Raw genomic sequence first — 15110 nt, forward strand, 5'->3', positions numbered from 1 at the left:
TTCTTTCATTTCTCTGATCATATCCCAAAGGTCCAACCTAATAAGCCCAGCAGGACCTGTGTCAAAGGGAAGGTAAGGGAAGAGGAAGGGAAGGTGACGTTATTTAAATATGTTCAATGTCGGAGGCATCGGGCTGAACGTCCATGCTTGTCTTTCCACTTAAGCTACCCCAAATGAAGCCGAGAAGGGTAATTTACCCCTATTTTTCACATGAGAAAACTTGCCTAGAGTTCACAGAGATAGTAGGTAATAAAGTTGGAATTCAAACTCTGGTTTAACTGATTCCCAAAATGTGCTCTTTCCGTGTGTCCTCAGTTATATCTCTCTTCATCTTTTCAACGGAAACCCTGGTGGTATAGCGGTGTAGTGCTACGTCTGCTAACCAAAGAGACAGCAGTTCAAATCTGCCAGGTGCTCTTTGGAAACTCTATGGGGCAGTTCTACTCTGTCCTATAGTGTGTTGCTATGAGTCAAAATTGACTTGATGGCAACAAGTTTGTTTTTTTTTTTTGGCTTTCATCTTTTCAACACATCTTCCCACTCCTTGCCCTGTGTACTTGACGGCCTATTCATTCAATAAACTCTTACTGAACTTCTGTCCTATAGTGTGTCGCTATGAGTCAAAATTGACTCGATGGCAACGAGTTTGTTTTTTTTTTGGCTTTCATCTTTTCAACACATCTTCCCACTCCTTGCCCTGTGTACTTGACGGCCTATTCATTTAATAAACTCTTACTGAACTTCTAAGGGTCCCTAGGTGGTATAAAAGGAGCCCTGGTGGCATAGTGGTTGAAGTGCTTGGCTGCTAACCAAAAGGTCGGCAATTCAAACCCACTAGCCATTCCACAGGAGAAAGATGTGGCAGTATACTTTCGTAAAGATCACACCCTTGAAAACTTATGCAGCAGCTCTACTCTGTCCTATAGGGTCCCTATGAGTTGGAATTGACTTGATGGCAACAGAGGGAGCTGGCTTAAATTATATGCACTCTGTTACTAACCTAAAGATTGGAAGTTGAAACGCACCCAGCAGTGCCTGGTGATCTGCTTCTGTAACGGTTAGAGCCAAGAAAACCTTATGGAGCAGTTCTGGTCTATAACTCATGGGACCTCCGTGAGTCACAGGAGGCTCAAGAGCAATGGGCACTGAACTTCTATTATGTACTAGACACTGAAAGATTACAAAATATGTAAAACAGAGTGCCCACCCTCAAGCAGCGCCCAAGTCAGTGAATGCGTATGTGTGCTTGGGGGTTAGTGATGGAAAAGAATGCACATTCGTAAAAACGTCTTAAGACAGAACATTTATTCATTCATTTATTCATTCCGCAAATGTTTATTAAACACCTGTTCTCTACCAGGCATTATTCCATGCCAGTGTTTATCAACCTTGCCTGCATATTAGAATAACCTAGTGTGCTTTTTCTAAATAAAGTCTATAGAATGTTTCAGATTTACAGAAGAACCATGCAGAAAAGGCAGAGAGTTTTCAGGCACCTCGCTCTCCCCACTGCACACTATTTTTCCTGTTACTGACATCTTGGATTCCCAACGTGCATTAATTACAATTGATGAGCCAATATTGATACGTTATTATTAACTAAATTTCATAGTTGACATTAGGGTTCACTCTTTGTGTTGTACAGTCCTATGGGTTTTGACAAATGTATAATATCATGTGCCTCCCATTATGAACTTTGGACATGTTATCAGGAGGGAGCACTCCCTAGAAAGAACATCATGCTTAGAAAAGTAGAGGGTCATCGAAGAAGAGGAAGACCCTCAATGAGATGGATTGACACAGTGGCTGCAACAATGGGCTCAAGCATAACAACAAAGGTGAGGATGGTACAGGACCAGGCAATGCTTCCTTCTGCTTTACATAGCATCGATATGAGTCAGAACTGACTTAAAGGCACCCAATAACAACAACCACCATTACAGTATCATACAGAATAGTCTCACTGTCCTAAAAATGCCTTGTGATCCACCAATTCACCCCTCCCTCTATCCGTTTGAGCTCCTAGAAGCCACTATCTATAGTTTTGCCTTTTCCAGGATGTCAGTTGGAATCTATAGTATGTAACTTTTTCAGACTGGCTTCTTTCATGTTAAGGTTCCTCATTGTGTGTGTGTGTGTGTGGTTTAATAGCTCATTTCTTTTTATCGCTGAATAATATTACGCTATATGGATGTGCCACAGCTGGGAATAACACTCCATCATATGGATATACCACAGTTTGCTTATCTATTCACCTGTTGAAGGACAACTTGGTTGCTTACAATTTCTGTCAATTATAAATAAAGCTGCTATAAACATTTTTGTGCAGGTTTTAATGTGGACATACATTTTAAAATCTTTTGGGTAAATACCCAGGAGCAGGATTGCTGGATTGTATTGTTTACTTTTTAAAAAATACTGATGTCTAGCTTTTTTTTTTTAGCCACATCCAGGTGATATTATTTAATTGATGATGTGGGGCTCTGGCACCAGTACGTTTAAAAAAAAAAAACCTCCTAGGGATTGTGATATACAGAGAGAGTTGAGAAACACTCTTCCAAGCTCCAGGGATGCGGCAGTGAACAAACAGGAAAATACGCACTCTTGGTGTTCATAGGCTATAGATTCCCCTTATTCAGATTGGATGACGTGGAAGATAATGGAGGAGAGAGGGATATGAAGCTGGAATGGCTGACTTGCTCACAAACTGTCTTAAACCGAAGTCAAGAATTCATTCTAGAAACCATGCAGAACTTTGACAGTTCGAAGCAGGGAACCGACACAAAGACCGAGGTACCTTCATATTCTACGTGTCTGTGATCTCTACTGAGTAGAGGGGTCTGCTTTTCTAAGAGTTTTTGTTGGATTAACTGATGCAGGAGTTTTTTATAAAGGGATGGACTTACTTGTCTAAAGACTAGAGGTATTCGTTTATTCAAGCATCAGTTTACCTTGAGGTGACTGGGTCATGAGAGAGAAGAAAGGAGGTAAGAATTGCTCTCATAATCTTACTTGTGACCAAGCCAACTCGGAGGTGGAGGTTTAGATATACTGAGATAGTCTTTCAAGGGTCTTTCAAATATCTTCAAGTTGTGGCCATACTTACTCCAAGAGCTTCAAGGTATTTATGCCAGTCTTGGCTTTGGAGTCGGACAACACTGAATTTGAGTTCCGGTTTGGCAGTTTACCAACTGGGTGACCTTGGGCAAATGATGTTATTGCCTCAATTTCCTCGCTTGTAAAGAGGATTTTTAAAGTAGTATTCGTTTTCTAGAGTTCCTGTGAAAGTTAAAGAAGTCATCAAAACTACCACATTTCTGGCTGAGTGAATGCTCACTTAATATTAGCTGTAACTTTTAGTATCTTATTATCCCAACATTTTTTATTATTGCATAACTTTGTAGATAAGAAAATGTGAAGAAATAAGGAGGATGGCTAAGTGTATAAAAGTGAGTGAATATGTGAGTGCAAACAAATGAGATTTATACATTTAATATACCTCAGTAACACTTATTATATGGGAAGCACCTCTCTAAATATTTTATGAATATTAACTTCTCGAAACTCTGAGGAGGGTGCTATATTTCTACATTTTATTACAGATTTTTTTTTTTAAGTAGAGAGAATAGCATAAGAAGCCTCCTTGTACCCATCACCCAGCTTCAACAATCATCAACATTATGTTAATCTTTTTTTTATCACATTCTACTAATTTTTTTCTGAAGTATTTGAAGAAAACTTCAGAGTATATGTCATTTTGCTTATAAGAAGTTTGCAGTTAGAGAGGGCAGTGGGGTGTAATGACCTTCCTCCCTAGGCCACGCTAAAAGTCTCTTTACTTTGAAGGCAAACTTTTGAAGACTAAGTGGAGGGAGTGGCATGGTATGATTTGCATTAGAAAGTTGCCTAGGGCTGCCCTGTGGGTAATGAGGGCTGTTGAAGAGACTGGAAGCAGGGAGGCAAGGTGACTGCAGTGATAAAGTTGATAAGGAAATACAAACTCCATCAAATAGGGAGTAGCTGGGAGACTCTTGAGTCTCAGGTTTGCGACTCCAGAAACTCTGCCACCTTTCTACGCCAAAAGGTAGTGGGGTTCTGAAGGAAAAATGGTATAGTGAAATGAAAATGATACTAGGGGGCAGAAGATATGGGCTTTTGTTCTGCCTTCATCGCTTTCTAATGGTGCCCTAGTGGGCATGCCTCTTTACCTTGCTGACTTTGTGTCCTCATCTATGAAATGGGAACATCCTAGCTACATTCATTAATTTAGCGATCTTGGAAGCCAAGCCACATGAAAGCATTTTGTAAACTGTAAAGAATTTTACAATCAGGCATCATATTTTAGATTCTCAGAGCCAGTCTAGGAACCCAAGTAGTATTAATATGGACCAGATAGAAAGTTGGGGCTCCTGTTGACTCAGAGCTCTAAAATAGACTTATTTATTTATTTGGTATGGACTTTTACTGTGTTAGCAAATCTAATTCCAAAACATTCTTATAGGCCACATGTTTGTCTTTTCCCAATTTTGCAACCACATCAGTTTCTGATTAGAGTTACAATTTGAGTGGGGAAGCAAGGCTGCTGTCAGCAGATGGGAGACGGGATCAAGACGGAGGGAGGGAGCCTACTCTAACCCTTTTTCTGGTAGGGACTCTGAATGAACATAAAAGGTAAGCAGAAACCCAATTAGTACCCCCTGAACTTTCCACATGTTATCTCTGTGAACACACACCCTTCTCCATCCTTTGCCTCCAAAGGAGAGCAGGCTTCCTGTAAAGCTTTTAGCAAAGAAGGTTGCAGACTAAGAGAAAATAAAGAATAAAGCAACTGATGGCCATTTCTGCCTCCTCTAGTATCTGTAATTCAGGGTTTTCTGTGAGGATTAAGCAGTTTCATCTCTGGAAGCTGAAAAGAGGATTGTTCCATTTATTAAGTCCCTACTAAGTGTCTTGGTAAGAAGTACACCCAAAATGCTCCTTAGAAGTGAGAAAGGCAAAACCGTCTCCACATGTTGGATACATTTTCAGGAGGTACCCATCTCTGGAGAAGAACAACATGCCTGGTAAAGTAGAGGTTGACATGAAAAAAAAAACAAGGAAGACCCTCAACTAGATGGATTGACACAGTGGCTGCAACAATGATCTCAAACATACCTACTATTTTGACGATGGCACAGGACTGGCCAGTATTTCACCTGTGTATAACATGTGCCATTTTGTTGTTGTTGTTAGTTGCAGTTGAGTCGATTCCAACTCATGGTGACCCTGTATGTGCAGAGAAAAGCTGCTCTACAGGGTTTTCAAGGCTGTGATCTTTTGGAAGCAGATTGCCAGGCCTGTCTTACAAGCCGCCTCTAGGTAGGTTTGAACAGCCAAACTTTAGGCTAGTGGTCAAGTATTTAACCACTTGCACCACCCATGGACCCAATACTATGTGCTTGTGCCATACATGTCTTCTTTTCAAAACTGCATTAAATGCTGGTATTATTGCCTCCATTTTATAGAGAAGGAAAATGAAGTCCAAAAAGGCAAAGTAGCTATATAGCTACTGAGCAAAGGATCAAAGCCTTCTCATGCCTTAACTCATTCGGTTCTCAAACATGGCCATGAAGTAAGCACTATTATTCTTTCCATTGTATTACTGTTTGGCCAGACATCTCTGTTTCGCTCTCTGCAGTGCCTCTTCTTATGAAAAGATGATACTTCTTACACACTGAAGGCAGTTTTGCCTCTGCAGAGGGTGAGTAGAAGTGATGGGTGTCAGTGTGGAGAAGAAGCTTTAAGAATCTGGGTCTGGCTTATCATATCTCTTTTTTTTTCCTCTACTGTTAGAACAACAAGGTTCCAGACTGAGGCTGTTCAGTGACCCTCAGTCCCAAAGTAAAGACAACGCAGGGGACAGTCATAGCCATATGTGGACATGTAGTGTAAGAAATGAATCTTGAGATTCTGGAGTCATTTATTACACCGTATAACTTAGCCTAAACAGAATAATACTATTTGAAGAAACCGAAGTTAAGAGAAGTTAAGTAGGTACCCAGTAAGGAGGTGGTGAAGCTCAAAGTTGAAGTCAGTTCTGTCTTACTCCATAATATGTAATCATGGCTGTTGTATTATTCTTCCTGTCTGGTTCTGGTTCCATGAGATTTTCCTTTATTTTACAGTGACCCCCTTAAAACAACAGCAACAGTAATGACACCTAGTTTGAATGGATTTATTTTTTCTTGCCACCAAATAATTGCCGAGGCAAAAAATGTGCACTCGATGCGATAGCTATCTTAAGCTTTAAAGTCTTTGCGCTCCCTGGGAAGCCTGTGAAATTTTGCAGAAATACTTTAAACCACTGAGGGCAGGGGCCACATGCCTGCAGTACCCAGCTCAAGGACCTAGTAAAGAGCTAAACTGGATTGCTTCTAGATCGTGGATGTAAGTTAGCCAATGATAGTTTTAACCCATGCACTCTAGTGAGGAATAGTATTTGGTAATTCAGATGGGTCGGATGTAAAGCTGGGTAAGAAAAGCTGGTGTCGAGCTTCTGGCAAATATAGTGGGGGGGGGCAGGACATTTTATTGCTACTCTGCTCTTAGATTATTATGATGTTGCACATGAGCAAAATTATGTTCCCATGTCACACTCTGGAAGCAGACTCTGAAAGCCCCTAGTTTACATCTTGGTCATCTCACCATTTTTTTTTTTTTTTTTCTTTTCTCCTCATCCCCTACTGAAAGCAAAGGTAAGAAACTGCTTTGAAAAAAGAAGGCATGTGAAGCAGCGCTGGGAGGAAATGAGGAAGTGACTGGACAAGAACTGCTGCATTTTCTCTCTCTTCCCTGTCTTCTCTGGGTAGCCCCTGGACCCACCTGCCAACCATGTTGCATAACCACCATCACTATGTCTCTCTCAGACAAGAAAAGGTAGCTGGAGAGGGTGAGGAAGGTCTTGTATAAGGAAGGAAAGTGAGTTAGGACAATGCTTTTCAGTTCTAATGAACATGCAATTCATCTGGGAGTTTTGAAAAAATACAAATACTGATCTAGTAGGTCTGGCATAGGATCTGAGTCTGTATTTCAAGCAAGGTCCCAGATGAAGCTCATATTGCTGGTCCTTGGACCTCTTTTTGAGTAACAAGGATCTAGGCTATGCTCGTCAGTTTACCATGGTAATGAAGGAAAAGTAAAATAGTGCAATATAGCATTAGGACTGGGACTAGAACAAAGCAAGAGAAGCACCTAGGGAGCATAATTTAAGGAGGCAAAATTGAGCAAGCTCCTGAGAGTGAGTGCCTCCTACTTTCATCTTCTCTGATGTGTTTGTACGTTGATTCTAACAACTGAATTTGAAAATGAGTTAATATAGAGCCAAAGAGTGTGCTCAGATCTTGCCTTCTTCACATTGGTTCTAATGCCATTGACTACCATCAGGCTATTCCAAAGAGAATGGTCTTAATACCAGGACAAATGTAGACTTTTCATTCTAATTCAAAAAAAAATTGCTTCATATTTGGAACATTCTGTAATTTTTGGTTTACGTCCAGCAGTTTCTTATTATCTTCCTTTGTTTCTTGCCTCTGTCCCTTTTTTGCAAATTTGAATTTTTCCAAGCCTGCGGTTATACCAGAGTATCCCTCAAATCACTTCCACCTTTAATGTCCCTTAGAAAATTTCCTCCTACAATTTTCTGTGCTATTTTTCCAAACTGAATACTGTTATACCATGCTGTTGGATGAATTTTTTGGTTCCCTTTTGTCTTTAAATTGCATCTAACTCCCCCCAAAAAAACCCCAAAGTGAAGATAAAATACCCCCTAGTCACCCAAATTCTAAAGAGAGACCTAAGCATCACCAACTTCAGTCCCAGACCCCTCCCCTGACCCCGGAGTCTTGCCAAGAAGTAACAACCAATTCTGCTACCCTAGCTACCAACATCTCTCTTTTTTTTTTTTTTCCATTTCCTGGTCTACCTAAGAAGAGGACTAGGGTAGGCAAAGGGAGTGGGAGTTGTTAGAGTCACCTAAGTCATTGCTGTTCTTGTGAGAAACTTAATTTTCTTGATAAGTAGTGTTCCCTTCTTTTCCCATGAGGCAAGGCAAAGGAAATTCACAACATAACCCAAGTCAAGTGAAGGAGTGCCAAGAAAAGAACTCATAAAGCTTTGGAATGCCTATAAGAAGGGGAGACTGACACATTCCTTCCCTCATAGATAAAGGAACCACAGAACCTGCAGGACCCCTGGGTAGTGAGTGATGTTGAGAGAGCTTCACATCTATAATCTGCAGGGCAGGTCTCAATTCCTTCTTCATCTAAGGTCCCCTCCATGCACATGCCATGGTGTGGTTTCTTACTCTGCTTCATTAGTCAACAGTCCCAACTGATTCTGAAAAAATGTTTCCATTCTTTTGTCTGTGATGTTCCCCTCCTGTTTTCCTTTCTTTTTTTAGGTTAAAGTTTTCAGCCTTTAAGCATCCCTTTACATTTATTTTAATAGGAATCATCTCAGGAGGCAGGGAATATTAACGCATGTTCTCTCAGTCCCCTATTTTGCAATGCAAGTGTCCCCCATAGCATTGGCTTCCACTTCCATTAGTTGATATTTATTTATGTTGCACGTGGTTGTTTTGTATTGTTTATGAAAAAGTCGGAATGATCAGAGGGAAACGCTGGGTTTAGAAATTTCACCAGCCTGGATTAAATTCTGGCTCTGTAATTTACTGCCTATATGATGGTGGGCAAATTTAAACTATGTTTTCCTCTCCAGGACATGTGAATAGTAACAACAAGATCAAAAATAGCAACAATAATGGCAAAGTCAACATCAATAATGCAAACATGTACTTTACTTGGTTATTGTCAAGAATAGATATAGAATATTTAAACACCTAGTTCAGGAATTTAATGAACACATATTTAGCAACCACTATGTGCCTGGTGCTATGATGGGCACTGGAGATTCTACAGAGTAAAAGAAGTATTGTCTGTGCCTTCATAGAGCTTAGGGTCTAGCGCAGGGGTCGGCAGACTACTGCATGTCCTGTGCCCCAGATCTTACCTTTGGTCTGTTTCTGTGCAGGCATGAGCTAAGAATTGTTTGCTAGTTTTAAAGGGTTATTAAATATATATATATATATATTATATATATATATGAAACAGAGGCTCAGATAAGTCCTGCAAAGTCCAAAATATTTTCAATCTGGCTTATTACAGAAAAGTTTGCTAACCCTTGGTCTAATGGAACACATGAGAAACATTCAATAAATGCTTTTTTCAAGCCCATTCTCTCTTAGTCTGACATTCCTTACAAGGATTTCTGATTAATTTCTGTATCCCTTCAATTCCCCATAGGCTTAGCATTGCCCTTGTGTTAAAAATCCATACTTTAAGATGGTTACAACTTGCATATGGATGTCCCCGGCACTCTCCAGCTTCCTCTAATTTTATTCTCCCCCCCACTTCATACCCCTGCAGGACTGGATTTCTTTTTGTTCAGCAAATATTGCGCGAATTAGTCCAGCGTATCCTTACTCCCACCCTTTCAGCTAGTTTACTTTCTATTTCTCTTTCAGAGTTCAGTTCTAAAGTCACTTCCTTTGGAAAATTTCCTTGACCTCGCCTTACAGCCTTACAAGGTTAGTCCCCTTTCCCATCCCTTTATCTGTTCTCAGGCTCCTGATACTTACAGTAATTTTATATTCTCCTTTGCGGTCATTTTATTATTGTCACTTCTACAAATGAATTCTATAAGGGCAGGGGTTGCATCTCTCTTGTTAATTATTTTATCTCCAGCATCTAGAATCCTTGCCTGCTGCTCAATAAATATTAGGTGAAAAAAAAGAAAGAATGATTCAATGTCAAGCTTATTGAAAGCAAATGGATCAGAAAGCTTCTAGGTAACTTCCAATATGAGAGCACCTAGGTTTTCCTGGAAAATAGACCCCCAAATGGAATTTCTGTAGCTCCACTTAAATAGTCCCTTCATTCGTCCTGTATAATTAATGGAGGCCCAGTGAGCTGTTTGTGCTGATACATCATCTGTGCCACACAGCAAATGCATTTGTTACAGCGCTATCTGGGCCACAGCTAATGAAACATTTGCAAATGTCCTGATTTACAAAGAGAAAATTGGTTCACCTGAATGACAAGGTTTGTGTGCAAGGGAAATGTTCTCTGCAATTTTCTAGCTTTATTCTGGGGAGCTTCAAAGTCCCGAGGAAACACACATTAGCAGCATGTCTAACAGAGAAAGACTAGAGGTCACCTTGGAGGAGGACAAAAGGTTCTGAGAGCAGCATTTCCCCACTGGGTCTTGCAGGAGCTCCAGGATACCAGTGAACCCTCTCAAATTGCACATAGGATACATACTTACATAGCTACACTGTTCTTGGAAGTACCTAAGATTTATCTGCTTCTCGTTGGAGTTTGAGAACCAGTGATCTAAGGAATCCAGGGCTTCCCTTTCCATAAATTGATTTAAAAAAAAAAAAGAACAAGTAAAAGAATAGAGGTAAATGTAAGTCCTTTGAAAGGATCCTTCATATTTCTAGTCCCAACCTTCCCTCACTGACTGTGCAAACGAGGAGATTGAGATCAGGTTGGAGAAGTGACTTTCCTAGAGCCTTACAGCAAGTGAAACACAAACCCAGGAGGCAGATGCTGCCAGGTCACTGTCCTTTCCACCGTAACCGGCTGTCCACTGATGTGGTTTTCATTTATTGCTTGTTTTGTTTATTTTCACATTCACACACCCAGTTTCCTTCCCATTCACTTATTCTTTCTCACTGGCTCACAGTATCATTTTCTCAACATGATTTTTAAAAATTATTGATCATTTGTGACCATATCATTTCCAAGAATAATCTTGACTTCACTAAATGATTCTTCCACAAAACTGATAAAGGAGAATATAAAATACAGCAGGAGAATACATTTATCTTTTTCTTTCTTAATGCATCTCTCAAGTGATAGCAACATAATAAAAATCATATAAATCCACAAGAACCGAGAGAATGGAAGAAGAAAGTGCAACACATGAGAGACTTCAACAAGCTTTAGAATTTGAAGATCGAAGATTCGACAAAGGGAGGAACCTACAAAATAAGTGTCTGAAAAGGGAGCTACTGATGAGAAACAAGGCTTCAAGTCTATTTTGTACTTCTAGAAGAATAACAGGTAGTAAAGATCAACTGACATTTCAGGAAAGATTCCAAAATGAGAAAGAAAATCTTAAACAAATAAACAGGAGAGGAAAAGACCTGAAGAAAAGCAAGATAAGTTAAACTAAACCCAAACGAAACCCATTGTCGTCAAGTCAATTCCAACTCATAGTAACCCTACAGGACAGAGTAGAACTGTCCCATAGGGTTTCCGAGGAGCGGCTGGTGGATTGGAACTGCCGACCTTTTTATTAGCAGCCAAGCTCTTAACCACTGTGCCAGCAGGGCTCCAAGATAAGTTAAGGAATAGAATAAAATTTCAGAATAGAAAGTATTTAGTAGTATAAGCTATTGTATATACAAACCAAGAATAGAATATTATTAAAAAACAAGAAAATTCAGAAATGCTAGATACATATATATAACCATATATATATGTATGTATGGAAACCCTGGTGGCGTAGTGGTTAAGTGCTAAGGCCGCTAACCTAAAAAAAAAAAAAAGGTCAGCAGTTCAAATCCGCCAGGCACTCCTTGGAAACTCTATGGGGCAGTTCTACTCTGTCCTATAGGGTCGCTATAGGGTCACTATGAGTCGGAATCGACTTGATGGCAATGGGTTTGGCTTTGGTTTGGTTTATATGTATGTATATGTGTGTGTGTATGTGTATGTGTGTGTGTGTGTATGTGTGTGTGTGTGTGTGTGTATATATATATATATATATATGGAGTCCTGGTGGTGTAGTGGTTAAAAGCTTCAGCAACTAACCAAAAAGGTCGGCAGTTTGGATCCCCCAGTGGCTCTTTGGAAACCCTATGGGGCAGTTCTACTCTGTCGTATAGGGTCACTATGAGTCGGAATTGATGGCCAACTTTTTTTAAAAAACATATATATACAGACACATGCAACACGAAATAACAAATTCAATTAAAGAAATTTTTAAAATTCAATAAAATTGTGGAAATTTCCAAACACAGCCCTCTTTTGCCTGCTCTGTGACAATGGAGGTGTGCATTATAATTATTTCTCCATGCCAGCTGGCAGGCTGTTACATTTTGTTGGTAGGTAGAAACTGGAGAATGAAGGGGCTTTTCTTCCAGGTTCCAGTGTGTTTCTCTCCTCAGGCTCCAAGGTTTCTGAAGCACCCAGCTCTTGTAGGCTGAAGTAGCCAGCAGGGCCCAGTCCTCAACAGCACAAGGCACATTTCCCATCATCATCTCGTATGGTTTTTGGATGACCTCTTAAACCCTATGAAAGTCTCCCCCCAGCACTACCCTAGAGTGCAGAGCGCATTGAGTCCTGGTGGCAAAGCATCTCAGAGATTTCACTGCCATCCAGGAGCCACAGTCATGTTCCCTTAATAAGGCTGGGATCTCACCCTGGGAGTGGGGTTGGGGGGGTTTCCTTAGGTGGTTTATATCTTAGCCCTATGAGTGATGGCTACTACCAATAGCTGCTATTCTTATATTCCTTAGAGATCTCTTTACCTTTTATTAGCCAACTCCCCGTTACTCCAATGTCTTTTTGTAATTAATAAATATGTACATTAAACTTTCCTCGTTAAAATTATTATGTGGTTTCTGTCTCCTGATTGGACTTAGTAGGAGGTGAAATATAAGAGCATTAGAGAATTGATTTAGGAAGAACACATACAAATAATAATTTTATAAAGAAAATACAAATAAAAGAAATTTCTTGACCTGAAAGATCAAAATGTTTCCAGATTTAAAGTTCCAATAAATAGCAAGATTCTAAAAAGTTTATAAAAAAAATACCCTAATAAGTCACATTGTCACAAATTTTCATAACCTGACCTTAACTATGGGTAAATAGAAGATTCTAACTGAGTCCAGTTTGGCTTGGGGAAGGTTATCTATAAAAATGTAACAAAAATCAGAATTTATCAATCCCCCCAAAAATAATACAGAATGTTAGGAGACAAGAAGTAATGTTTTCAAATTTTTGTGGGAAAATGTTTCCAACCAGCTGAATTACAAATACCCACTGAGTATAAAAGAACGATAACTTTAGACAAGCAAATATTTGTAAATACTATTTCCCATATCTCTTCATAGTAAGTTACTGGAGAATATGCTACAATAAGATTTACAGACTAAACCTTAAAGATAGGAGCCGTGAGATCTATGAAAATGGCTAGCCAAGCTCAAAGAAAAAGCTCAAAACTAAGTCCCACAATTATGGAGGAAGGAAGTTCTAGAAGGACCATTTTATAGCAGGTTTAGGGTACTCTATTCAGAATAGAACAAGAGGATAAGATGGCTATAACTCATGGGTTTTCAGAATGTAAACAAACAAATAAAAAAACTATAAGTTATTTAAAATGACGTGAAAAAATAATTGTAGTGTGTTGGATATGATGGGTTACGAAAAATGGTGTTAAGTCTACAGAAGGTTATGAAAGTAAGGAAAGACAATTATTAACTCTAGTAAAAATGTACTCCAAAAATGTTCAAGAAGGGAAAAGTGATTTCTGTTGTTTATGTATGTAAATACAAATACAGATATTTTATTTAATTAAAATTGTATTTTAATTGTGTTTGCTTTATGGAAAGAGATAAATGTAGAGAAAATACATACTGTCTCAAGTTGATAAATTAACAGTATTACCAGGAACATAATCATTAGAAATATGGTGCTAAATACTGTAAAATAATGCTAAAATTGATTTTAAGAAATGTGATTCCTTTTGCACAGTGGAATTACAAATTACAGATGGATATCCTACTGCTATTTTCACGTTATAAACCTTTCTACTTTTTCAAACCATGGGCATGCAAATATTTGATTGAATTGTTAAACAAAAAGGAAAAATAAATAAATCAACTTACACTGAGGAGATAAACCATATAATGAATGGAAGAAAACAGCACAGTGCTTGGCAGAAGTTAGCAATGAGTGGTGGCTATGGTGTAGTTGTTGTTAAAGAAATAGATGAGGAAAAAAAAAAAAAGCTATTGAGATCTAGCATTAAAGCCGGACTTTAACTTAAAGGAAGGTGGTTTATAACAGTTAAAACTCATCTCCGCCCAAGTAAGCATATCCATTTTTAAGACAGCACACATTTTTTCTGATATTCAATTTTAGATAAAGGTTATCATGCAGGTAGTTCACTTTAAACAGCTTAGACAAGGCTTTGATCAGAAAACAAAACAAAAATTTTCCAGGAGTATTTCTTAAACACTTGCCTTGCAACTAACAAACCAGCAAACCATCCAACCAACCAACAAACAACTCCCATACAACAGTAACAACAATAACACAGACAATGACCTTAAAATCTTAATATATCAATATGTACACTAAATAATATGCACAAGAAATAGTTAATAAATACGTACATATTTTTAAAAACTGTAAACCCTGAATCAACTACTGTGGATAGACTCTAAATTAATAAGATTGTGATGGTCCAATTGATAAAAAATTCAAAAATAGAATATTTGGAAGAATGGATCAATAACAAGCTTTTCGACTAGCTCCATTCCAGAATTGAGGTTAGTTAAAAGCACTTTGACGTCATTTGTAGTCAAGTAATCAGCCTCTATTCATGAAGGGTCAGGCACAGGATTATCAGATACCTTGAAGATGCCCAGTAATTCAGAGATTGGTTGCCCAGGAAAAAATGACTTACCAAGCCTTTAAAATATATTGCTGAAACCAATCACGCTCTTATAGTTCAAAGCTAACATCATGCCTAAAGTCAAACTGATGTATTGTGCTCAAGTTGCACCAACAAGTTTCAATTTAAGGCTGACAGGTCACATTTTTGCATCAAAAGAAAGTTTCATTACTAGATGGCATTTGCCTAAGAACCTATCCAGGGGATTCCTATCAACACCTCTAAACATTTCTTAATAAAGTTCTCTGAGAGTGATATAGTACAGATACACACATGTGCACACACACAAATACACACTGTATCTATCTATGTATCTATGTTCC

This window comes from Elephas maximus, chromosome 9 (genome assembly GCF_024166365.1).
Source record: "Elephas maximus indicus isolate mEleMax1 chromosome 9, mEleMax1 primary haplotype, whole genome shotgun sequence".
In the NCBI taxonomy this organism is placed as follows: Eukaryota; Metazoa; Chordata; class Mammalia; order Proboscidea; family Elephantidae; genus Elephas; species Elephas maximus.